This window comes from Erythrolamprus reginae, chromosome 10, assembly GCF_031021105.1.
Source record: "Erythrolamprus reginae isolate rEryReg1 chromosome 10, rEryReg1.hap1, whole genome shotgun sequence".
Classification (NCBI taxonomy): Eukaryota; Metazoa; Chordata; class Lepidosauria; order Squamata; family Dipsadidae; genus Erythrolamprus; species Erythrolamprus reginae.
Genome location: NC_091959.1, coordinates 30182494 through 30202521, shown reverse-complemented (window position 1 = coordinate 30202521; position 20028 = coordinate 30182494).

The following is a 20028-nucleotide window of genomic DNA, read 5'->3' as shown; positions in this document are numbered from 1 at the left end:
GGAGGAAAGGAAGGAAGGAGGGAGGGAGGGAAGGAAAGAAAGGAAAGACAGAAGAAAGGAAGAGAGAAAGGAAGGAAAGAAAATACAGAGGGAAAGGAAGGAAGAGAGAAAGAGACAGAGAGGAAAGGAAGGAAGGAAAGAAAAGACAGAGGGAAAGGAAGGAAGCGAGAAAGAGACAGAGAGAGGAAAGGAAGGAAGGAAGGAAGGAAGGAAAGAAAAGACAGAGGGAAAGGAAAGGAAGAGAGAAAGAGACACAGAGAGGGAAGGAAGGAAGAAGGAAAGAAAAGACATAGGGAAAGGAAGGAAGAGAGAAAGAGACAGAGAGAGGAAAGGAAGGAAGGAAGGAAAGAAAAGACAGAGGCAAAGGAAAGGAAGAGAGAAAGAGACACAGAGAGGAAAGGAAGGAAGGAAGGAAAAGACAGAGGGAAAGGAAGGAAGCGAGAAAGAGACAGAGAGAGGAAAGGAAGGAAAGAAGGAAGGAAAGAAAAGACAGAGGGAAAAGAAAGGAAGAGAGAAAGAGAAACAGAGAGGGAAGGAAAGAAAGAAAAGACCTAGGGAAAGGAAAGGAAGAGAGAAAGTGACACAGAGATGGAGGAAAGGAAGGAAGGAGGGAGGGAAAGAAAGGAAAGTCAGAAGAAAGGAAGAGAGAAAGGAAGGAAGGAAAGAAAAGACAGAGGGAAAGGAAGGAAGAGAGAAAGAGACACAGAGGAAAGGAAGGAAGGAAAGAAAAGACAGAGGGAAAGGTAGGAAGCGAGAAAGAGAAACAGAGAGGAAAGGAAGGAAGGAAGGAATGAAAGAAAAGACAGAGGGAAAGGAAAGGAAGAGAGAAAGAGACACAGAGAGGAAAGGAAGGAAGGAAAGAAAAGACAGAGGGAAAGAAAAGGAAGAGGGAAAGAGACACAGAGGGGAAATGAAGGAAGGAAGGAAGGAAAGAAAAGACAGCGGGAAAGGAAGGAGGAGTGAAAGAGACACAGAGAGGAAAGGAAGGAAGGAAGGAAAGAAAAGACAGAGGGAAAGGAAGGGAGAAAGAGACACTGAGAGGAAAGGAAGGAAGGAAGGAAAGGAAAGACAGAGGGAAAGGAAGGAAGAGAGAAAGAGACACAGAGAGGAAAGGAAGGAAGGAAGGAAAGAAAAGACAGAGGGAAAGGAAAGGAAGAGAGAAAGAGACACAGAGAGGAGAGGAAGGAAGGAAGGAAAGAAAAGACAGAGGGAAAGGAAGGAAGAGAGAAAGAGACACAGAGAGGAAAGGAAGGAAGGAGGGAAAGAAAAGACAGAGGGAAAGGAAAGGAAGAGAGAAAGAGACAGAGAGGAAAGGAAGGAAGGAAGGAAGTAAAGAAAAGACAGAGGGAAAGGAAGGAAGAGAGAAAGAGACACATAGAGTTAAGGAAGGAAGGAAGGAAAGAAAAGACAGAGGGAAAGGAAAGGAAGAGAGAAAGAGACACAGAGAGGAAAGGAAGGAAAGAAAGGAAAGACAGAAGAAAGGAAGAGAGAAAGTGACACAGAGAGGAAAGGAAGGAAGGAAGGAAAGAAAAGACAGAGGGAAAGGAAAGGAAGAGAGAAAGAGACACAGAGAGGAAAGGAAGGAAGGAAGGAAGTAAAGAAAAGACAGAGGGAAAGGAAAGGAAGAGAGAAAGAGACACAGAGAGGAAAGGAAGGAAGGAAAGAAAAGACAGAGGGAAAGGAAGGAAGAGAGAAAGAGACACAGAGAGGAAAGGAAGTTGGGAAAGAAAAGACAGAGGGAAAGGAAGGAAGAGAGAAAGAGACAGAGAGGAAAAGAAGGAAGGAAGGAAAAGACAGAGGGAAAGGAAAGGAAGAGAGAAAGGGACACAGAGAGGAAAGGAAGGAAGGAAGGAAATAAAAGACAGAGGGAAAGGAAAGGAAGAGAGAAAGAGACACAGAGAGGAAAGGAAGGAAGGAAGGAAGGAAATAAAAGACAGAGGGAAAGGAAAGGAAGAGAGAAAGAGACACAGAAAGGAAAGGAAGGAAGGAAGGAAAGAAAAGACAGAGGGAAAGGAAAGGAAAAGAGAAAGAGACAGAGAGGAAAGGAAGGAAGGAAGGAAGTAAAGAAAAGACAGAGGGAAAGGAAGGAAGAGAGAAAGAGACACATAGAGGAAAGGAAGGAAGGAAGGAAAGAAAAGACAGAGGGAAAGGAAAGGAAGAGAGAAAGAGACACAGAGAGGAAAGGAAGGAAGGAAATAAAAGACAGAGGGAAAGGAAGGAAGAGAGAAAGAGACACAGAGAGGAAAGGAAGGAAGGAGGGAAAGAAAAGACAGAGGGAAAGGAAAGGAAGAGAGAAAGAGACAGAGAGGAAAGGAAGGAAGGAAGTAAAGAAAAGACAGAGGGAAAGGAAGGGAGAGAGAAAGAGACACATAGAAGAAAGGAAGGAAGGAAGGAAAGAAAAGACAGAGGGAAAGGAAAGGAAGAGAGAAAGAGACACAGAGAGGAAAGGAAGGAAAGAAAGGAAAGACAGAAGAAAGGAAGAGAGAAAGTGACACAGAGAGGAAAGGAAGGAAGGAAGGAAGGAAAGAAAAGACAGAGGGAAAGGAAAGGAATAGAGAAAGAGACACAGAGAGGAAAGGAAGGAAGGAAGTAAAGAAAAGACAGAGGGAAAGGAAAGGAAGAGAGAAAGAGACACAGAGAGGAAAGGAAGGAAGGAAAGAAAAGACAGAGGGAAAGGAAGGAAGAGAGAAAGAGACACAGAGAGGAAAGGAAGTTAGGAAAGAAAAGACAGAGGGAAAGGAAAGGAAGAGAGAAAGAGACACAGAGAGGAAAGGAAGGAAGGAAAGGAAAGACAGAGGGAAAGGAAGGAAGAGAGAAAGAGACACAGAGAGGAAAGGAAGGAAGGAAAGAAAAGACAGAGGGAAAGGAAGGAAGAGAGAAAGAGACACAGAGAGGGAAGGAAGGAAGGAAGGAAAGAAAAGACAGAGGGGAAGGAAGGAAGAGAGAAAGAGACACAGAGAGGAAAGGAAGGAAGGAAGGAAGGAAGGAAAGAAAAGACAGAGGGAAAGGAAGGAAGAGAGAAAGAGACACAGAGAGGAAAGGAAGGAAGGAAGGAAGGAAAGAAAAGACAGAGGGAAAGGAAGGAAGAGGGAAAGAGACAAAGAGAGGAAATGAAGGAAGGAAAGAAAAGACAGAGGGAAAGGAAGGAAGAGAGAAAGAGACACATAGAGGAAAGGAAGGAAGGAAGGAAGGAAAGAAAAGACAGAGGGAATGGAAAGAAGAGAGAAAGAGACAAAGAGAGGAAAGGAAGGAAGGAAGGAAAGAAAAGACAGAGGGAAAGAAAAGGAAGAGAGAAAGAGACACAGAGAGGAAAGGAAGGAAGGAAGGAAAGAAAAGACAGAGGGAAAGGAAGGAAGAGAGAAAGAGACACAGAGAGGAAAGGAAGGAAGGAAGGAAAGAAAAGACAGAGGGAAAGGAAGGAAGAGAGAAAGAGACACAGAGAGGAAAGGAAGGAAAGAAAAGACAGAGGGAAAGGAAGGAAGAGAGAAAGAGACACAGAGAGGAAAGGAAGGAAGGAAAGAAAAGACAGAGGGAAAGGAAGGAAGTGAGAAAGAGACACAGAGAGGGAAGGAAGGAAGGAAGGAAGGAAAAGACAGAGGGAAAGGAAGGAAGAGAGAAAGAGACACAGAGAGGAAAGGAAGGAAGGAAGGAAAGAAAAGACAGAGGGAAAGGAAAGGAAGAGAGAAAGAGACACAGAGAGGAGAGGAAGGAAGGAAGGAAAGAAAAGACAGAGGGAAAGGAAAGGAAGAGAGAAAGAGACACAGAGAGGAAAGGAAGGAAGGAAGGAAAGAAAAGACAGAGGGAAAGGAAGGAAGAGAGAAAGAGACACAGAGAGGAAAGGAAGGAATGAAAGGAAAGACAGAAGAAAGGAAGAGAGAAAGTGACACAGAGAGGAAAGGAACGAAGGAAGGAAGGAAGGAAAGAAAAGACAGAGGGAAAGGAAAGGAAGAGAGAAAGAGACACAGAGAGGGAAGGAAGGAAGGATGGAAGTAAAGAAAAGACAGAGGGAAAGGAAAGGAAGAGAGAGACACAGAGAGGAAAGGAAGGAAGGAAAGAAAAGACAGAGGGAAAGGAAGGAAGAGAGAAAGAGACACAGAGAGGAAAGGAAGTTAGGAAAGAAAAGACAGAGGGAAAGGAAAGGAAGAGAGAAAGAGACACAGAGAGGAAAGGAAGGAAGGAAGGAAAGAAAAGACAGAGGGAAAGGAAGGAAGAGAGAAAGAGACAGAGAGGAAAAGAAGGAAGGAAGGAAAGAAAAGACAGAGGGAAAGGAAAGGAAGAGAGAAAGAGACACAGAGAGGAAAGGAAGGAAGGAAGGAAGGAAAGAAAAGACAGAGGGAAAGGAAGGAAGAGAGAAAGAGACACAGAGAGGAAAGGAAGGAACGAAGGAAAGAAAAGACAGAGGGAAAGGAAAGGAAGAGAGAAAGGGACACAGAGAGGAAAGGAAGGAAGGAAGGAAGGAAAGAAAAGACAGAGGGAAAGGAAGGAAAGGAAAGACAGAAGAAAGGAAGAGAGAAAGGAAGGAAGGAAAGAAAGAAAAGACAGAGGGAAAGGAAGGAAGAGAGAAAGAGACACAGAGAGGAAAGGAAGGAAGGAAAGAAAAGACAGAGGGAAAGGAAGGAAGAGAGAAAGAGACACAGAGAGGGAAGGAAGGAAGGAAAGAAAAGACAGAGGGGAAGGAAGGAAGAGAGAAAGAGACACAGAGAGGAAAGGAAGGAAGGAAGGAAAGAAAAGACAGAGGGAAAGGAAGGAAGAGAGAAAGAGACAAAGAGAGGAAATGAAGGAAGGAAGGAAAGAAAAGACAGAGGGAAAGGAAGGAAGAGAGAAAGAGACACAGAGAGGAAAGGAAGGAAGGAAGGAAAGAAAAGACAGAGGGAATGGAAGGAAGAGAGAAAGAGACAAAGAGAGGAAAGGAAGGAAGGAAGGAAAGAAAAGACAGAGGGAAAGAAAAGGAAGAGAGAAAGAGACACAGAGAGGAAAGGAAGGAAGGAAGGAAGGAAAGAAAAGACAGAGGGAAAGGAAGGAAGAGAGAAAGAGACACAGAGAGGAAAGGAAGGAAGGAAGGAAAGAAAAGACAGAGGGAAAGGAAGGAAGAGAGAAAGAGACACAGAGAGGAAAGGAAGGAAGGAAGGAAAGAAAAGACAGAGGGAAAGGAAGGAAGAGAGAAAGAGACAGAGAGGAAAGGAAGGAACGAAGGAAAGAAAAGACAGAGGGAAAGGAAGGAAGTGAGAAAGAGACACAGAGAGGAAAGGAAGGAAGGAAGGAAAGACAGAGGGAAAGGAAGGAAGAGAGAAAGAGACACAGAGAGGAAAGGAAGGAAGGAAGGAAAGAAAAGACAGAGGGAAAGGAAAGGAAGAGAGAAAGAGACACAGAGAGGAGAGGAAGGAAGGAAGGAAAGAAAAGACAGAGGGAAAGGAAAGGAAGAGACAAAGAGAAACAGAGAGGAAAGGAAGGAAGGAAGGAAGTAAAGAAAATACAGAGGGAAAGGAAGGAAGAGAGAAAGAGACACAGAGAGGAAAGGAAGGAAGGAAGGAAGGAAGGAAAGAAGAGACAGAGGGAAAGGAAATGAAGAGAGAAAGAGACACAGAGAGGAAAGGAAGGAAGGAAGGAAGGAAAGAAAAGACAGAGGGAAAGGAAGGAAGAGAGAAAGACACACAGAGGGGAAAGGAAGGAAGGAAAGAAAAGACAGAGGGAAAGGTAGGAAGCGAGAAAGAGACACAGAGAGGAAAGGAAGGAAGGAAGGAATGAAAGAAAAGACAGAGGGAAAGGAAGGAAGAGAGAAAGAGACACAGAGAGGAAAGGAAGGAACGAAGGAAAGAAAAGACAGAGGGAAAGGAAAGGAAGAGAGAAAGGGACACAGAGAGGAAAGGAAGGAAGGAAGGAAGGAAAGAAAAGACAGAGGGAAAGGAAGGAAAGGAAAGACAGAAGAAAGGAAAGAGAAAGGAAGGAAGGAAAGAAAGAAAAGACAGAGGGAAAGGAAGGAAGAGAGAAAGAGACACAGAGAGGAAAGGAAGGAAGGAAAGAAAAGACAGAGGGAAAGGAAGGAAAGGAAAGACAGAAGAAAGGAAAGAGAAAGGAAGGAAGGAAAGAAAGAAAAGACAGAGGGAAAGGAAGGAAGAGAGAAAGAGACACAGAGAGGAAAGGAAGGAAGGAAAGAAAAGACAGAGGGAAAGGAAGGAAGAGAGAAAGAGACACAGAGAGGGAAGGAAGGAAGGAAAGAAAAGACAGAGGGGAAGGAAGGAAGAGAGAAAGAGACACAGAGAGGAAAGGAAGGAAGGAAGGAAAGAAAAGACAGAGGGAAAGGAAGGAAGAGAGAAAGAGACAAAGAGAGGAAATGAAGGAAGGAAGGAAAGAAGGAAAGAAAAGACAGAGGGAAAGGAAGGAAGAGAGAAAGAGACACAGAGAGGAAAGGAAGGAAGGAAAGAAAAGACATAGGGAATGGAAGGAAGAGAGAAAGAGACAAAGAGAGGAAAGGAAGGAAGGAAGGAAAGAAAAGACAGAGGGAAAGAAAAGGAAGAGAGAAAGAGACACAGAGAGGAAAGGAAGGAAGGAAGGAAGGAAAGAAAAGACAGAGGGAAAGGAAGGAAGAGAGAAAGAGACACAGAGAGGAAAGGAAGGAAGGAAGGAAAGAAAAGACAGAGGGAAAGGAAGGAAGAGAGAAAGAGACACAGAGAGGAAAGGAAGGAAGGAATGAAAGAAAAGACAGAGGGAAAGGAAGGAAGAGAGAAAGAGACACAGAGAGGAAAGGAAAGAAGGAAGGAAAGAAAAGAAAGAGGGAAAGGAAGGAAGTGAGAAAGAGACACAGAGAGGAAAGGAAGGAAGGAAGGAAAGACAGACGGAAAGGAAGGAAGAGAGAAAGAGACACAGAGAGGAAAGGAAGGAAGGAAGGAAAGAAAAGACAGAGGGAAAGGAAAGGAAGAGAGAAAGAGACACAGAGAGGAGAGGAAGGAAGGAAGGAAGGAAAGAAAAGACAGAGGGAAAGGAAAGGAAGAGACAAAGAGAAACAGAGAGGAAAGGAAGGAAGGAAGTAAAGAAAATACAGAGGGAAAGGAAGGAAGAGAGAAAGAGACACAGAGAGGAAAGGAAGGAAGGAAGGAAGGAAAGAAGAGACAGAGGGAAAGGAAATGAAGAGAGAAAGAGACACAGAGAGGAAAGGAAGGAAGGAAGGAAAGAAAAGACAGAGGGAAAGGAAGGAAGAGAGAAAGACACACAGAGGGGAAAGGAAGGAAGGAAAGAAAAGACAGAGGGAAAGGTAGGAAGCGAGAAAGACACAGAGAGGAAAGGAAGGAAGGAAGGAATGAAAGAAAAGACAGAGGGAAAGGAAAGGAAGAGAGAAATAGACAAAGAGAGGAAAGGAAGGAAGGAAAGAAAAGACAGAGGGAAAGGAAGGAAGAGAGAAAGAGACAGAGAGGAAAGGAAGGAAGGAAGGAAAGAAAAGACAGAGGGAAAGGAAGGAAGAGAGAAAGAGACACAGAGAGGAAAGGAAGGAAGGAAAGAAAAGACAGAGGGAAAGGAAGGAAGCGAGAAAGAGACAGAGAGAGGAAAGGAAGGAAAGAAGGAAGGAAAGAAAAGACAGAGGGAAAAGAAAGGAAGAGAGAAAGAGAAACAGAGAGGAAAGGAAGGAAGGAAAGAAAGAAAAGACAGAGGGAAAGGAAAGGAAGAGAGAAAGAGACACAGAGAGGAAAGGAAGGAAGGAAGGAAAGAAAAGACAGAGGGAAAGGAAAGGAAGAGAGAAAGTGACACAGAGAGGGAGGAAAGGAAGGAAGGAGGGAGGGAAGGAAAGAAAGGAAAGACAGAAGAAAGGAAGAGAGAAAGGAAGGAAGGAAAGAAAAGACAGAGTGAAAGGAAGGAAGAGAGAAAGAGACACAGAGAGGAAAGGAAGGAAGGAAAGAAAAGACAGAGGGAAAGGTAGGAAGCGAGAAAGAGAAACAGAGAGGAAAGGAAGGAAGGAAGGAATGAAAGAAAAGACAGAGGGAAAGGAAAGGAAGAGAGAAAGAGACACAGAGAGGAAAGGAAGGAAGGAAGGAAAGAAAAGACAGAGGGAAAGAAAAGGAAGAGGGAAAGAGACACAGAGAGGAAAGGAAGGAAGGAAAGAAAAGACAGAGGGAAAGGAAGGAAGAGAGAAAGAGACACAGAGAGGAAAGGAAGGAAGGAAGGAAAGAAAAGACAGAGGGAAAGGAAGGAAGAGAGAAAGAGACACAGAGAGGAAAGGAAGGAAAGAAAAGACAGAGGGAAAGGAAGGAAGAGAGAAAGAGACACAGAGAGGAAAGGAAGGAAGGAAGGAAAGAAAAGACAGAGGGAAAGGAAGGAAGTGAGAAAGAGACACAGAGAGGGAAGGAAGGAAGGAAGGAAAGAAAAGACAGAGGGAAAGGAAGGAAGAGAGAAAGAGACACAGAGAGGAAAGGAAGGAAGGAAGGAAAGAAAAGGCAGAGGGAAAGGAAAGGAAGAGAGAAAGAGACACAGAGAGGAAAGGAAGGAAAGAAAAGACAGAGGGAAAGGAAGGAAGAGAGAAAGAGACACAGAGAGGAAAGGAAGGAAGGAAGGAAAGAAAAGACAGAGGGAAAGGAAGGAAGTGAGAAAGAGACACAGAGAGGGAAGGAAGGAAGGAAGGAAGTAAAGAAAAGACAGAGGGAAAGGAAGGAAGAGAGAAAGAGACACAGAGAGGAAAGGAAGGAAAGAAAGGAAAGACAGAAGAAAGGAAGAGAGAAAGTGACACAGAGAGGAAAGGAAGGAAGGAAGGAAGGAAGGAAAGAAAAGACAGAGGGAAAGGAAAGGAAGAGAGAAAGAGACACAGAGAGGAAAGGAAGGAAGGAAGGAAGTAAAGAAAAGACAGAGGGAAAGGAAAGGAAGAGAGAAAGAGACACAGAGAGGAAAGGAAGGAAGGAAAGAAAAGACAGAGGGAAAGGAAGGAAGAGAGAAAGAGACACAGAGAGTAAAGGAAGTTAGGAAAGAAAAGACAGAGGGAAAGGAAAGGAAGAGAGAAAGAGACACAGAGAGGAAAGGAAGGAAGGAAGGAAAGAAAAGACAGAGGGAAAGGAAGGAAGAGAGAGAGACAGAGAGGAAAAGAAGGAAGGAAGGAAAGAAAAGACAGAGGGAAAGGAAAGGAAGAGAGAAAGAGACACAGAGAGGAAAGGAAGGAACGAAGGAAAGAAAAGACAGAGGGAAAGGAAAGGAAGACAGAAAGGGACACAGAGAGGAAAGGAAGGAAGGAAAGAAAGAAAAGACAGAGGGAAAGGAAGGAAGAGAGAAAGAGACACAGAGAGGAAAGGAAGGAAGGAAAGAAAAGACAGAGGGAAAGGAAGGAAGAGAGAAAGAGACACAGAGAGGGAAGGAAGGAAGGAAAGAAAAGACAGAGGGGAAGGAAGGAAGAGAGAAAGAGACACAGAGAGGAAAGGAAGGAAGGAAGGAAAGAAAAGACAGAGGGAAAGGAAGGAAGAGAGAAAGAGACAAAGAGAGGAAATGAAGGAAGGAAGGAAAGAAAAGACAGAGGGAAAGGAAGGAAGAGAGAAAGAGACACAGAGAGGAAAGGAAGGAAGGAAGGAAAGAATAGACAGACGGAAAGAAAAGGAAGAGAGAAAGAGACACAGAGAGGAAAGGAAGGAAGGAAGGAAAGACAGAGGGAAAGGAAGGAAGAGAGAAAGAGACACAGAGAGGAGAGGAAGGAAGGAAGGAAGGAAAGAAAAGACAGAGGGAAAGGAAAGGAAGAGACAAAGAGAAACAGAGAGGAAAGGAAGGAAGGAAGGAAGTAAAGAAAATACAGAGGGAAAGGAAGGAAGAGAGAAAGAGACACAGAGAGGAAAGGAAGGAAGGAAGGAAGGAAGGAAGGAAAGAAGAGACAGAGGGAAAGGAAATGAAGAGAGAAAGAGACACAGAGAGGAAAGGAAGGAAGGAAGGAAAGAAAAGACAGAGGGAAAGGAAGGAAGAGAGAAAGACACACAGAGGGGAAAGGAAGGAAGGAAAGAAAAGACAGAGGGAAAGGTAGGAAGCGAGAAAGAGACACAGAGAGGAAAGGAAGGAAGGAAGGAATGAAAGAAAAGACAGAGGGAAAGGAAAGGAAGAGAGAAATAGACAAAGAGAGGAAAGGAAGGAAGGAAGGAAGGAAAAGACAGAGGGAAAGGAAGGAAGAGAGAAAGAGACACAGAGAGGAAAGGAAGGAAGGAAGGAAAGAAAAGACAGAGGGAAAGGAAGGAAGAGAGAAAGAGACACAGAGAGGAAAGGAAGGAAGGAAAGAAAAGACAGAGGGAAAGGAAGGAAGTGAGAAAGAGACACAGAGAGGGAAGGAAGGAACGAAGGAAAGAAAAGACAGAGGGAAAGGAAAGGAAGACAGAAAGGGACACAGAGAGGAAAGGAAGGAAGGAAGGAAAGAAAAGACAGAGGGAAAGGAAGGAAAGGAAAGACAGAAGAAAGGAAGAGAGAAAGGAAGGAAGGAAAGAAAGAAAAGACAGAGGGAAAGGAAGGAAGAGAGAAAGAGACACAGAGAGGAAAGGAAGGAAGGAAAGAAAAGACAGAGGGAAAGGAAGGAAGAGAGAAAGAGACACAGAGAGGGAAGGAAGGAAGGAAAGAAAAGACAGAGGGGAAGGAAGGAAGAGAGAAAGAGACACAGAGAGGAAAGGAAGGAAGGAAGGAAAGAAAAGACAGAGGGAAAGGAAGGAAGAGAGAAAGAGACAAAGAGAGGAAATGAAGGAAGGAAGGAAAGAAAAGACAGAGGGAAAGGAAGGAAGAGAGAAAGAGACACAGAGAGGAAAGGAAGGAAGGAAGGAAAGAAAAGACAGAGGGAATGGAAGGAAGAGAGAAAGAGACAAAGAGAGGAAAGGAAGGAAGGAAGGAAAGAAAAGACAGAGGGAAAGAAAAGGAAGAGAGAAAGAGACACAGAGAGGAAAGGAAGGAAGGAAGGAAAGACAGAGGGAAAGGAAGGAAGAGAGAAAGAGACACAGAGAGGAGAGGAAGGAAGGAAGGAAGGAAAGAAAAGACAGAGGGAAAGGAAAGGAAGAGACAAAGAGAAACAGAGAGGAAAGGAAGGAAGGAAGGAAGTAAAGAAAATACAGAGGGAAAGGAAGGAAGAGAGAAAGAGACACAGAGAGGAAAGGAACGAAGGAAAGAAAAGACAGAGGGAAAGGAAAGGAAGACAGAAAGGGACACAGAGAGGAAAGGAAGGAAGGAAGGAAAGAAAAGACAGAGGGAAAGGAAGGAAAGGAAAGACAGAAGAAAGGAAGAGAGAAAGGAAGGAAGGAAAGAAAGAAAAGACAGAGGGAAAGGAAGGAAGAGAGAAAGAGACACAGAGAGGAAAGGAAGGAAGGAAAGAAAAGACAGAGGGAAAGGAAGGAAGAGAGAAAGAGACACAGAGAGGGAAGGAAGGAAGGAAAGAAAAGACAGAGGGGAAGGAAGGAAGAGAGAAAGAGACACAGAGAGGAAAGGAAGGAAGGAAGGAAAGAAAAGACAGAGGGAAAGGAAGGAAGAGAGAAAGAGACAAAGAGAGGAAATGAAGGAAGGAAGGAAAGAAAAGACAGAGGGAAAGGAAGGAAGAGAGAAAGAGACACAGAGAGGAAAGGAAGGAAGGAAGGAAAGAAAAGACAGAGGGAATGGAAGGAAGAGAGAAAGAGACAAAGAGAGGAAAGGAAGGAAGGAAGGAAAGAAAAGACAGAGGGAAAGAAAAGGAAGAGAGAAAGAGACACAGAGAGGAAAGGAAGGAAGGAAGGAAAGACAGAGGGAAAGGAAGGAAGAGAGAAAGAGACACAGAGAGGAGAGGAAGGAAGGAAGGAAGGAAAGAAAAGACAGAGGGAAAGGAAAGGAAGAGACAAAGAGAAACAGAGAGGAAAGGAAGGAAGGAAGGAAGTAAAGAAAATACAGAGGGAAAGGAAGGAAGAGAGAAAGAGACACAGAGAGGAAAGGAAGGAAGGAAGGAAGGAAGGAAGGAAGGAAGGAAAGAAGAGACAGAGGGAAAGGAAATGAAGAGAGAAAGAGACACAGAGAGGAAAGGAAGGAAGGAAGGAAAGAAAAGACAGAGGGAAAGGAAGGAAGAGAGAAAGACACACAGAGGGGAAAGGAAGGAAGGAAAGAAAAGACAGAGGGAAAGGTAGGAAGCGAGAAAGAGACACAGAGAGGAAAGGAAGGAAGGAAGGAATGAAAGAAAAGACAGAGGGAAAGGAAAGGAAGAGAGAAATAGACAAAGAGAGGAAAGGAAGGAAGGAAGGAAGGAAAAGACAGAGGGAAAGGAAGGAAGAGAGAAAGAGACACAGAGAGGAAAGGAAGGAAGGAAGGAAAGAAAAGACAGAGGGAAAGGAAGGAAGAGAGAAAGAGACACAGAGAGGAAAGGAAGGAAGGAAAGAAAAGACAGAGGGAAAGGAAGGAAGCGAGAAAGAGACAGAGAGAGGAAAGGAAGGAAAGAAGGAAGGAAAGAAAAGACAGAGGGAAAAGAAAGGAAGAGAGAAAGAGAAACAGAGAGGAAAGGAAGGAAGGAAAGAAAGGAAAGACAGAGGGAAAGGAAAGGAAGAGAGAAAGTGACACAGAGAGGGAGGAAAGGAATAAAGGAGGGAGGGAAGGAAAGAAAGGAAAGACAGAAGAAAGGAAGAGAGAAAGGAAGGAAGGAAAGAAAAGACAGAGGGAAAGGAAGGAAGAGAGAAAGAGACACAGAGAGGAAAGGAAGGAAGGAAAGAAAAGACAGAGGGAAAGGTAGGAAGCGAGAAAGAGAAACAGAGAGGAAAGGAAGGAAGGAAGGAATGAAAGAAAAGACAGAGGGAAAGGAAAGGAAGAGAGAAAGAGACACAGAGAGGAAAGGAAGGAAGGAAGGAAAGAATAGACATAGGGAAAGAAAAGGAAGAGGGAAAGAGACACAGAGAGGAAAGGAAGGAAGGAAGGAAAGAAAAGACAGAGGGAAAGGAAGGAAGAGAGAAAGAGACACAGAGAGGAAAGGAAGGAAGGAAGGAAAGAAAAGACAGAGGGAAAGGAAAGGAAGAGAGAAAGAGACACAGAGAGGAGAGGAAGGAAGGAAGGAAAGAAAAGACAGATGGAAAGGAAGGAAGAGAGAAAGAGACACAGAGAGGAAAGGAAGGAAGGAGGGAAAGAAAAGACAGAGGGAAAGGAAAGGAAGAGAGAAAGAGACAGAGAGGAAAGGAAGGAAGGAAGGAAGTAAAGAAAAGACAGAGGGAAAGGAAGGAAGAGAGAAAGAGACACATAGAGGAAAGGAAGGAAGGAAGGAAAGAAAAGACAGAGGGAAAGGAAAGGAAGAGAGAAAGAGACACAGAGAGGAAAGGAAGGAAAGAAAGGAAAGACAGAAGAAAGGAAGAGAGAAAGTGACACAGAGAGGAAAGGAAGGAACGAAGGAAGGAAGGAAAGAAAAGACAGAGGGAAAGGAAAGGAAGAGAGAAAGAGACACAGAGAGGAAAGGAAGGAAGGAAGGAAGTAAAGAAAAGACAGAGGGAAAGGAAAGGAAGATTGAAAGAGACACAGAGAGGAAAGGAAGGAAGGAAAGAAAAGACAGAGGGAAAGGAAGGAAGAGAGAAAGAGACACAGAGAGGAAAGGAAGTTAGGAAAGAAAAGACAGAGGGAAAGGAAAGGAAGAGAGAAAGAGACACAGAGAGGAAAGGAAGGAAGGAAGGAAAGAAAAGACAGAGGGAAAGGAAGGAAGAGAGAAAGAGACAGAGAGGAAAAGAAGGAAGGAAGGAAAGAAAAGACAGAGGGAAAGGAAAGGAAGAGAGAAAGAGACACAGAGAGGAAAGGAAGGAAGGAAGGAAAGAAAAGACAGAGGGAAAGGAAGGAAGAGAGAAAGAGACACAGAGAGGAAAGGAAGGAAGGAAGGAAGGAAAGAAGAGACAGAGGGAAAGGAAACGAAGAGAGAAAGGGACACAGAGAGGAAAGGAAGGAAGGAAAGAAAAGACAGAGGGAAAGGAAGGAAGAGAGAAAGACACACAGAGGGGAAAGGAAGGAAGGAAAGAAAAGACAGAGGGAAAGGTAGGAAGCGAGAAAGAGACACAGAGAGGAAAGGAAGGAAGGAATGAAAGAAAAGACAGAGGCAAAGGAAAGGAAGAGAGAAATAGACACAGAGAGGAAAGGAAGGAAGGAAGGAAAGAAAAGACAGAGGGAAAGGAAGGAAGAGAGAAAGAGACACAGAGAGGAAAGGAAGGAAGGAAGGAAAGAAAAGACAGAGGGAAAGGAAGGAAGAGAGAAAGAGACACAGAGAGGAAAGGAAGGAAGGAAAGAAAAGACAGAGGGAAAGGAAGGAAGCGAGAAAGAGACAGAGAGAGGAAAGGAAGGAAAGAAGGAAGGAAAGAAAAGACAGAGGGAAAAGAAAGGAAGAGAGAAAGAGAAACAGAGAGGAAAGGAAGGAAGGAAAGAAAGAAAAGACAGAGGGAAAGGAAAGGAAGAGAGAAAGTGACACAGAGAGGGAGGAAAGGAAGGAAGGAGGGAGGGAAGGAAAGAAAGGAAAGACAGAAGAAAGGAAGAGAGAAAGGAAGGAAGGAAAGAAAAGACAGAGTGAAAGGAAGGAAGAGAGAAAGAGACACAGAGAGGAAAGGAAGGAAGGAAAGAAAAGACAGAGGGAAAGGTAGGAAGCGAGAAAGAGAAACAGAGAGGAAAGGAAGGAAGGATGAAAGAAAAGACAGAGGGAAAGGAAAGGAAGAGAGAAAGAGACACAGAGAGGAAAGGAAGGAAGGAAAGAAAAGACAGAGGGAAAGAAAAGGAAGAGGGAAAGAGACACAGAGAGGAAAGGAAGGAAGGAAGGAAAGAAAAGACAGAGGGAAAGGAAGGAAGAGAGAAAGAGACACAGAGAGGAAAGGAAGGAAGGAAGGAAAGAAAAGACAGAGGGAAAGGAAGGAAGAGAGAAAGAGACACAGAGAGGAAAGGAAGGAAAGAAAAGACAGAGGGAAAGGAGGGAAGAGAGAAAGAGACACAGAGAGGAAAGGAAGGAAGGAAGGAAAGAAAAGACAGAGGGAAAGGAAGGAAGTGAGAAAGAGACACAGAGAGGGAAGGAAGGAAGGAAGGAAAGAAAAGACAGAGGGAAAGGAAGGAAGAGAGAAAGAGACACAGAGAGGAAAGGAAGGAAGGAAGGAAAGAAAAGGCAGAGGGAAAGGAAAGGAAGAGAGAAAGAGACACAGAGAGGAAAGGAAGGAAAGAAAAGACAGAGGGAAAGGAAGGAAGAGAGAAAGAGACACAGAGAGGAAAGGAAGGAAGGAAGGAAAGAAAAGACAGAGGGAAAGGAAGGAAGTGAGAAAGAGACACAGAGAGGGAAGGAAGGAAGGAAAGAAAAGACAGAGGGAAAGGAAGGAAGAGAGAAAGAGACACAGAGAGGAAAGGAAGGAAAGAAAGGAAAGACAGAAGAAAGGAAGAGAGAAAGTGACACAGAGAGGAAAGGAAGGAAGGAAGGAAGGAAGGAAGGAAAGAAAAGACAGAGGGAAAGGAAAGGAAGAGAGAAAGAGACACAGAGAGGAAAGGAAGGAAGGAAGGAAGTAAAGAAAAGACAGAGGGAAAGGAAAGGAAGAGAGAAAGAGACACAGAGAGGAAAGGAAGGAAGGAAAGAAAAGACAGAGGGAAAGGAAGGAAGAGAGAAAGAGACACAGAGAGTAAAGGAAGTTAGGAAAGAAAAGACAGAGGGAAAGGAAAGGAAGAGAGAAAGAGACACAGAGAGGAAAGGAAGGAAGGAAGGAAAGAAAAGACAGAGGGAAAGGAAGGAAGAGAGAGAGACAGAGAGGAAAAGAAGGAAGGAAGGAAAGAAAAGACAGAGGGAAAGGAAAGGAAGAGAGAAAGAGACACAGAGAGGAAAGGAAGGAAGGAAGGAAGGAAAGAAAAGACAGAGGGAAAGGAAGGAAGAGAGAAAGAGACACAGAGAGGAAAGGAAGGAACGAAGGAAAGAAAAGACAGAGGGAAAGGAAAGGAAGAGAGAAAGGGACACAGAGAGGAAAGGAAGGAAGGAAGGAAAGAAAAGACAGAGGGAAAGGAAGGAAAGGAAAGACAGAAGAAAGGAAGAGAGAAAGGAAGGAAGGAAAGAAAGAAAAGACAGAGGGAAAGGAAGGAAGAGAGAAAGAGACAAAGAGAGGAAAGGAAGGAAGGAAAGAAAAGACAGAGGGAAAGGAAGGAAGAGAGAAAGAGACACAGAGAGGGAAGGAAGGAAGGAAAGAAAAGACAGAGGGAAAGGAAGGAAGAGAGAAAGAGACAAAGAGAGGAAATGAAGGAAGGAAGGAAAGAAAAGACAGAGGGAAAGGAAGGAAGAGAGAAAGAGACACAGAGAGGAAAGGAAGGAAGGAAGGAAAGAAAAGACAGAGGGAATGGAAGGAAGAGAGAAAGAGACAAAGAGAGGAAAGGAAGGAAGGAAAGAAAAGACAGAGGGAAAGAAAAGGAAGAGAGAAAGAGACACAGAGAGGAAAGGAAGGAAGGAAGGAAGGAAGGAAAGAAAAGACAGAGGGAAAGGAAGGAAGAGAGAAAGAGACACAGAGAGGAAAGGAAGGAAGGAAGGAAAGAAAAGACAGAGGGAAAGGAAGGAAGAGAGAAAGAGACACAGAGAGGAAAGGAAGGAAGGAAAGAAAAGACAGAGGGAAAGGAAGGAAGAGAGAAAGAGACACAGAGAGGAAAGGAAGGAAGGAAGGAAAGAAAAGACAGAGGGAAAGGAAGGAAGTGAGAAAGAGACACAGAGAGGAAAGGAAGGAAGGAAAGACAGAGGGAAAGGAAGGAAGAGAGAAAGAGACACAGAGAGGAAAGGAAGGAAGGAAGGAAAGAAAAGACAGAGGGAAAGGTAGGAAGCGAGAAAGAGACACAGAGAGGAAAGGAAGGAAGGAATGAAAGAAAAGACAGAGGCAAAGGAAAGGAAGAGAGAAATAGACACAGAGAGGAAAGGAAGGAAGGAAGGAAAGAAAAGACAGAGGGAAAGGAAGGAAGAGAGAAAGAGACACAGAGAGGAAAGGAAGGAAGGAAGGAAAGAAAAGACAGAGGGAAAGGAAGGAAGAGAGAAAGAGACACAGAGAGGAAAGGAAGGAAGGAAAGAAAAGACAGAGGGAAAGGAAGGAAGCGAGAAAGAGACAGAGAGAGGAAAGGAAGGAAAGAAGGAAGGAAAGAAAAGACAGAGGGAAAAGAAAGGAAGAGAGAAAGAGAAACAGAGAGGAAAGGAAGGAAGGAAAGAAAGAAAAGACAGAGGGAAAGGAAAGGAAGAGAGAAAGTGACACAGAGAGGGAGGAAAGGAAGGAAGGAGGGAGGGAAGGAAAGAAAGGAAAGACAGAAGAAAGGAAGAGAGAAAGGAAGGAAGGAAAGAAAAGACAGAGTGAAAGGAAGGAAGAGAGAAAGAGACACAGAGAGGAAAGGAAGGAAGGAAAGAAAAGACAGAGGGAAAGGTAGGAAGCGAGAAAGAGAAACAGAGAGGAAAGGAAGGAAGGATGAAAGAAAAGACAGAGGGAAAGGAAAGGAAGAGAGAAAGAGACACAGAGAGGAAAGGAAGGAAGGAAAGAAAAGACAGAGGGAAAGAAAAGGAAGAGGGAAAGAGACACAGAGAGGAAAGGAAGGAAGGAAGGAAAGAAAAGACAGAGGGAAAGGAAGGAAGAGAGAAAGAGACACAGAGAGGAAAGGAAGGAAGGAAGGAAAGAAAAGACAGAGGGAAAGGAAGGAAGAGAGAAAGAGACACAGAGAGGAAAGGAAGGAAAGAAAAGACAGAGGGAAAGGAGGGAAGAGAGAAAGAGACACAGAGAGGAAAGGAAGGAAGGAAGGAAAGAAAAGACAGAGGGAAAGGAAGGAAGTGAGAAAGAGACACAGAGAGGGAAGGAAGGAAGGAAGGAAAGAAAAGACAGAGGGAAAGGAAGGAAGAGAGAAAGAGACACAGAGAGGAAAGGAAGGAAGGAAGGAAAGAAAAGGCAGAGGGAAAGGAAAGGAAGAGAGAAAGAGACACAGAGAGGAAAGGAAGGAAAGAAAAGACAGAGGGAAAGGAAGGAAGAGAGAAAGAGACACAGAGAGGAAAGGAAGGAAGGAAGGAAAGAAAAGACAGAGGGAAAGGAAGGAAGTGAGAAAGAGACACAGAGAGGGAAGGAAGGAAGGAAAGAAAAGACAGAGGGAAAGGAAGGAAGAGAGAAAGAGACACAGAGAGGAAAGGAAGGAAAGAAAGGAAAGACAGAAGAAAGGAAGAGAGAAAGTGACACAGAGAGGAAAGGAAGGAAGGAAGGAAGGAAGGAAGGAAGGAAAGAAAAGACAGAGGGAAAGGAAAGGAAGAGAGAAAGAGACACAGAGAGGAAAGGAAGGAAGGAAGGAAGTAAAGAAAAGACAGAGGGAAAGGAAAGGAAGAGAGAAAGAGACACAGAGAGGAAAGGAAGGAAGGAAAGAAAAGACAGAGGGAAAGGAAGGAAGAGAGAAAGAGACACAGAGAGTAAAGGAAGTTAGGAAAGAAAAGACAGAGGGAAAGGAAAGGAAGAGAGAAAGAGACACAGAGAGGAAAGGAAGGAAGGAAGGAAAGAAAAGACAGAGGGAAAGGAAGGAAGAGAGAGAGACAGAGAGGAAAAGAAGGAAGGAAGGAAAGAAAAGACAGAGGGAAAGGAAAGGAAGAGAGAAAGAGACACAGAGAGGAAAGGAAGGAAGGAAGGAAGGAAAGAAAAGACAGAGGGAAAGGAAGGAAGAGAGAAAGAGACACAGAGAGGAAAGGAAGGAACGAAGGAAAGAAAAGACAGAGGGAAAGGAAAGGAAGAGAGAAAGGGACACAGAGAGGAAAGGAAGGAAGGAAGGAAAGAAAAGACAGAGGGAAAGGAAGGAAAGGAAAGACAGAAGAAAGGAAGAGAGAAAGGAAGGAAGGAAAGAAAGAAAAGACAGAGGGAAAGGAAGGAAGAGAGAAAGAGACAAAGAGAGGAAAGGAAGGAAGGAAAGAAAAGACAGAGGGAAAGGAAGGAAGAGAGAAAGAGACACAGAGAGGGAAGGAAGGAAGGAAAGAAAAGACAGAGGGGAAGGAAGGAAGAGAGAAAGAGACACAGAGAGGAAAGGAAGGAAGGAAGGAAAGAAAAGACAGAGGGAAAGGAAGGAAGAGAGAAAGAGACAAAGAGAGGAAATGAAGGAAGGAAGGAAAGAAAAGACAGAGGGAAAGGAAGGAAGAGAGAAAGAGACACAGAGAGGAAAGGAAGGAAGGAAGGAAAGAAAAGACAGAGGGAATGGAAGGAAGAGAGAAAGAGACAAAGAGAGGAAAGGAAGGAAGGAAAGAAAAGACAGAGGGAAAGAAAAGGAAGAGAGAAAGAGACACAGAGAGGAAAGGAAGGAAGGAAGGAAGGAAGGAAAGGAAAGACAGAGGGAAAGGAAGGAAGAGAGAAAGAGACACAGAGAGGAAAGGAAGGAAGGAAGGAAAGAAAAGACAGAGGGAAAGGAAGGAAGAGAGAAAGAGACACAGAGAGGAAAGGAAGGAAGGAAAGAAAAGACAGAGGGAAAGGAAGGAAGAGAGAAAGAGACACAGAGAGGAAAGGAAGGAAGGAAGGAAAGAAAAGACAGAGGGAAAGGAAGGAAGTGAGAAAGAGACACAGAGAGGAAAGGAAGGAAGGAAAGACAGAGGGAAAGGAAGGAAGAGAGAAAGAGACACAGAGAGGAAAGGAAGGAAGGAAGGAAAGAAAAGACAGAGGGAAAGGAAAGGAAGAGAGAAAGAGACACAGAGAGGAGAGGAAGGAAGGAAGGAAGGAAAGAAAAGACAGAGGGAAAGGAAAGGAAGAGACAAAGAGAAACAGAGAGGAAAGGAAGGAAGGAAGGAAGTAAAGAAAATACAGAGGGAAAGGAAGGAAGAGAGAAAGAGACACAGAGAGGAAAGGAAGGAAGGAAGGAAGGAAAGAAGAGACAGAGGGAAAGGAAATGAAGAGAGAAAGAGACACAGAGAGGAAAGGAAGGAAGGAAGGAAGGAAAGAAAAGACAGAGGGAAAGGAAGGAAGAGAGAAAGACACACAGAGGGGAAAGGAAGGAAGGAAAGAAAAGACAGAGGGAAAGGTAGGAAGCGAGAAAGAGACACAGAGAGGAAAGGAAGGAAGGAAGGAATGAAAGAAAAGACAGAGGGAAAGGAAAGGAAGAGAGAAATAGACAAAGAGAGGAAAGGAAGGAAGGAAG